This window comes from Mirounga leonina, unplaced genomic scaffold (assembly GCF_011800145.1).
Source record: "Mirounga leonina isolate KUSES-001 unplaced genomic scaffold, KU_Mleo_1.0 Mir_151, whole genome shotgun sequence".
Taxonomy (NCBI): domain Eukaryota; kingdom Metazoa; phylum Chordata; class Mammalia; order Carnivora; family Phocidae; genus Mirounga; species Mirounga leonina.
The window spans coordinates 11,607-16,953 of record NW_023270377.1 but is presented as its reverse complement, the minus strand read 5'-3'; the positions used below and the strand labels follow the sequence as shown (position 1 = coordinate 16,953).

General features: G+C 45.0%; 1 long non-coding RNA gene across 1 annotated transcript; it reads left to right on the top strand.

Moving 5' to 3' along the window:
• The first annotated feature begins 2,967 nt into the window (after positions 1-2,967).
• On the top strand, positions 2,968-4,848 carry LOC118011707. The gene is made up of 2 exons (XR_004679529.1): positions 2,968-3,290; positions 4,484-4,848. It is a non-coding gene; the product is annotated as an uncharacterized LOC118011707 (long non-coding RNA).
• The last annotated feature ends 499 nt before the right edge of the window (positions 4,849-5,347 follow it).

Sequence of the window (5,347 nt, the reverse complement as noted above, 5' to 3'; positions counted from 1 at the left end):
TCTTGGTTTTGTTGACTGTTTCGTTTGCTGTGCAGAAGCTTTTTATCTTGATGAAGTCCCAAAAGTTCATTTTTGCCTTTGTTTCCCTTGCCTTTACAGACATGTCTTGAAAGAAGTTGCTGTGGCCGATGTCAAAGAGGTGACTGCCTCTGTTCTCCTCTAGGATTTTGATGGACTCCTGTCTCACATTGAGGTCTTTTATCCATTTTGAGTTTATCTTTGTCCATGATGTTAGAGAATGGTCGAGTTTCAATCTTCTGCATGTGGCTGTCCAATTTTCCCAGCACCATTTATTGGAGAGACTGTCTTTTTTCCATTGGACATTCATTCCTGATCTGTCAAAGATTGGTGGACCATAGAGTTGAGGGTCCATTTCTGGGGTCTTTATTCTGTTCCATTGATCTATGTGTTTTTGTGCCAATACCATCCCGTCACAGATGCCCCCAGGTTTGGTTTTCTTTTGCAACATTTCCCTGGTTATGTATCCTTGGCTGCATGTTCTCATTTAGTACTGTGAATATGTCTTTCCAGCTCTTTTTCGCCTGCAAAGTCCCTATGGACAGGTCTGACGTTATTCTGATGTTCCTCCCTCCGTACATAAGAAATCTGTTCCCCCTGGCTGCTTTCTGGATTGCTTCCTTGGTTCTAAGATTTGCAAGTTTTCCATTTTTAATTCTAATAGTGTATTTATAGAATACTTTGGATTTTCTATGTACACCATCATATTATCTGTAAATAGTCACAATGATCTCCTCGCTTCTTATTCTTTTTGTTTCTCTTGGCTTATAACACTTGGGAGATTCTCCAATGGAATGTTGACCAGAGTAGCATTGCTTGAAGATTTTAATATACCTTTCTCAATATCTGATAGAAAAAGCAGACAAAACATTGGTAAGACATGTGACCTAATTGACATATATGGAACATTACAGAGTAAGTGCAGAATACATTATTTTCAAGTGGTGCTAGAATATTTATCCAAATAGACGATATGTTGGGCCATGAATCAAGTCTACACATTTTAAAAGCCTGAAATTAACTAGGTTATATTCTTAGACTACAGGGAATCGAGCCATAGTCATAATGAAAAGAAAAGCAGGAAGTCCCTCAATGCTTAAAACTTAAATGTAAATTTGCTACATATCCTAAGGGTCAGAGAGGGAATCACAATGGAAAGTCTCGATCTTTCCTACATCAGAGCTCACAGACAATGGCATTCTATCCGTGAAGAGCACTATAAATAAGGTAGACAGGAGTTGAGCCTTAAGTCCGAGTTCTGCCTGCCTCAGCCACACCTGGCAGCCTTGGCATGTGGTCGCCCCCAGCTGCCCTTTCTGGTAGCCCTGAGCTAAGGGGGACAACATAGCCATATGGAAATGGGAAGCTCCCCACTCCTAGTGACGATGGTGCTATTGTATTGTCCTCACCAGTCCAACAAGATGATCTCTGAGTGAAACATGACACAATAGCAGCTTCTTGACCTTCCTTAAGGTTTGAAAATAATCTTGCGAGTCATCTATCAGAAATATGGTTTCAACATGTGTCCTTTTTTCTGGAAAAGAAATAGATCCAAATAGTAATTATGGTTTCTGAGCACCTGCCCTTGAGCTCCATCACACTGCTCTTTGTGGAATTCTCCCTCTTAAACTTCTAAACTATGATGTAGGTATTTTTAGTCACATTTTCTAGATGGTTAGACGGGGGCTCAGAGACGATACGAGTCACGGAGGATTTTAGTGTCAGAGACCTAAGTGGGATCTCCAAACTGACTCCAAATCCCTTGTTATTCCATACACGGAACTCTTTCCCTGTTATCTCTGGTCTTCTCCATCTGGAAACATATCAAGTACCAGGATTTTCTTGTTGTGTGGCCAACTGGAATGAATTCAGCCGGCCTTTTAAACTATGCCCATCATGATCAGTGGAGGACCTTTGAGTATATGTGCTGCCGAAGCGAGCACATTGGAGGACCTTTGAGTAAGATACTCCAAGATCTCTAGGAATAGAGACATTATAATCCGCTTGAGATCTTCAAGTTACTGAAAGAACTATCTTTTTTTTTAATTGATTCAGGCTCTAGTATGTTCAGAGTGTGCTGTAAGACAGGTCTGAAATAGTATTTAAAAACACTCAGCTCAGCCTCTTCTACAAAGTGAGACAGTGCTTATAAACATTGCTAAAATAGTCCCTTAGCTATGATTACTTACTTCCCAACCATCGTAGTGTTTATATGGTATGACTATGACTTAACATTAGTCAAAATCTGCAAGGAAAGAACTGAGACAGTGTATGCAAGCTTTAGGGGCACTTCATGTTTCCATTAGTGTTGTGAAAATGAGCTACTCTTTTTTATTCTATAGTCCAAGGGAATGGTGCCAGACATCTCTGAGATGTCTAGGAGTTCTAAAATTCTGACTTTAAATTATCTGTGTGCTTCAGAGATTTGGGCAGGAGAAGGGGAGGAGCCCAGCATCTGTGAACACCTCTGTTACCTGTGTTGACCGTGGGATAGGTGAACTTCTCTAGGCATCATTTTGATTTTTTGGCACTATTGTTAAAGGTACTTTTGTCTCAAGTTCCTCCCTTTAGTAGCAATTCTAATGATAATGGAAATTTTTATCTTTTACCATCCGTGGGCCTGGATCCTGGGCTCCCAGAGAAGCTATCCTGTAACATTTTACCAAGGTCAAAATGACTGGGCCAAGCCTCAGAGTATGGGTCCTATTTCTGTCCCAAGCACATATTGTACATCTGGTTTGAGAAGAAAAAGATAACCCCAAAATGCCATTGCAAACATAAAGATAAGAAAAACAAAACCTCTCTGGCTTCCATAAGATTAGTCATACCAACTTGTACAAACTGAAAACATAAGAGAAAGTCTGTCACTTTCTTGAATGTTCTTCCTCATGATGATATGTAACTGTATGTAAATCAACACAGAACAAATATATAAACCTGCCTCAAATGTTCCTTCCCCGGAGCACTCCCTTTTTTGTGAAGACTGTGTCTCCCAGGCAGCTGTCCTGACTTGGGTTTGAATAAAACTCTCTTCCTTTTTCTCTAAAGTGTTTAAAAGGGTTTGTTCATTCAGTGTCGAGAATAACAATATGTTTTCTTTTTAAGTGAAAAATAAATGTTCCTCGTTCACAACTCCAACAGCAGAGAAGGGTGGCTGTTCTTCATCTTGGAGCTTCCCTGCAGAACCAAGCATATGTATATATATTCCAGCATAAACGGGCTCATCCTACAAGGATGCTTTGAAGGTCCAAGAAGCACTATCCAGTCCATGGGTGAGACCAGAAGGCGAAGCTCTTCACGTTTAGAGCATTAGTTTTTGGGTTTAAAACTGCCTTGGAAATGCGTGAAACATTGCATTTCCTAAAGCCCAAAGCCTCAGAAGGTCCGAGCGCAGCTGATCTTGCCGGGAGCCGGGAACAGCTCTGCAGACAGGGGTTGGTGCAGGAAGGGAAGGGGCAGGGCTCTGGGGGTGGTCTGCAGCCAGAGGCGGCCGCGGAATGGGCCGGGTGTGTGTGGGGGGGCGGACCCCGCCCATAGCCCCCGCCCACGCCTGCGCCGCCAAGCAGGTGTTGGCGTGAGGACGGGCCTCCTGGACCACCTGCCGTCGTAGGGAGCCGCGGGCCTGAGGGCGGGTTGGCCGGTAGAGGCAGGCGCGGCATCCAATGGGCTCGGGGCACCACCCTCCCTGACCAATCACCGCGTGGGGGTGGAGTTACCTCTCTGAGGGAGGACCCGGAGCGGCCCCGGATGCAGAGGTGGGGCAGAAGGCCAGCTCCCAGAGAGTTCACCTGTAGAGTTCCCGGCTGGGTGAGACCACGCTGTGGGCCGGGGTGGGGTCCCGGGGGTAGGGTGCACCTCGGGTGGGAGTTGGGTCCTCGAAGGAGGCGGGCAGCGAGCTAATTCCGCGAACTTAGATGAGTTTCCTAATCGTTGAAAGTCCTTCAACGGGCCGTATCCCCCAGCCCCGTGAACTCCAGGGCTCCGCTCACCCGAGCTTTTTTGGGATGGGTTGCGGACATTTCAGGGTTTCCCGTGTTCCCCTGGAAGAGTGCACGTAAGGACCGCACACAGCCCCCAAGTTCAGTGGGGTGCCCCCTGTCCCCTGGCAGAGTGCAGGTAATGGACCTTGAGTAGCACCCCGAGTTCAGCAGGGTGTCCCCTGTTCCCCCAGGCACAGGTGTGGCGGTAACAAGCCCCAGAGCCGTCCTCCAACTTAGCATTGTGCCCCATGTTCCCCGGGTATGGTGGTAATGGGCTGTCAGGATTGTGCGGGAGGGTCCTCCAGGTGGAGGCCTGGAGGCTGGAGTAAACTAGACCCTACTCAAGTTGCATGAGGAACAGATGAGTTGAGGTGTTGATTTGGAAGAGTCATTTCGCGTTTCCAAAAATGTCAAAGTCATTGGTCTACTTTAGAATGAAGATAATTAGTACTTAAAAAACAAGTATGTGTTTCCCCTTCTCCCAGAAACCGAAGCAGGTGTGCTTGCCATAGGTCGGAGGTCCTACTTATCCCCACCTGACAGCACTTCTCCCCTCTGGCTCCATGAGACCCGAAGTTTTGAACATCAGCATGTGAGTCAGTGATGCTGCTTGTCACAGGACGTCAGCATTCAGAGAGAGCAGCAGGTCCATTTGGCACAATGTCATCTTCAAGTCAGGACTGGAGGTAAAACTTCTGATTAACCCCAAACCTCCTGGGCTTTCCTCTTTTTTCTAGTTGAGCTACGAAGTAAAACTTAAGTAGCTCTCAGCATTCTCCATTTGGTTCAAGAGTTACTTTCCCTGCGGGTAGAACATTGCAGGGGATCCGATTTTCTCTGTTCATTTATTGCTTACAAAATATATTCTGATCATCTGTTTCCTAGAAGTAACTTTTATTAGAAAGAGAAGGTGAAATTTACTCTTTGTGTGTTTTTAAGATATCTTTTGTTCCTCAATCTAATAGCGTTTATTCAATTGGGCCTAGGATATGGTTGAGCGGCCAGCATCTAGAGTTAGGTGGCTTTTTGTCGTCAGATACAGATTCGGATGATGTCTTGTCATTTGTCAAAGGTGATGTTTCATAATTGATTAGTGTTTTCATCAGAAGAGTTACAGTTAGGGTCAAGGGAAAAGTCAAAATTATTCAAAGCAGGCTTTTACTGTTTAAAAGTTGAGCCTGAGTTTCTAGTTTTTCTAAATGTATCCTCTAGATATTTTGACATGCTGTATTTTCTCTGTAGTTTCTTTGGTGGTGGAGTCAGAAGGAGAGTGTTTGGGAATTCTGGATGGAGGCATGCTGGTGTCAGGAGCACTGGGCTGAGTTCTGGAACTGCTTGCCTGAGCCTAG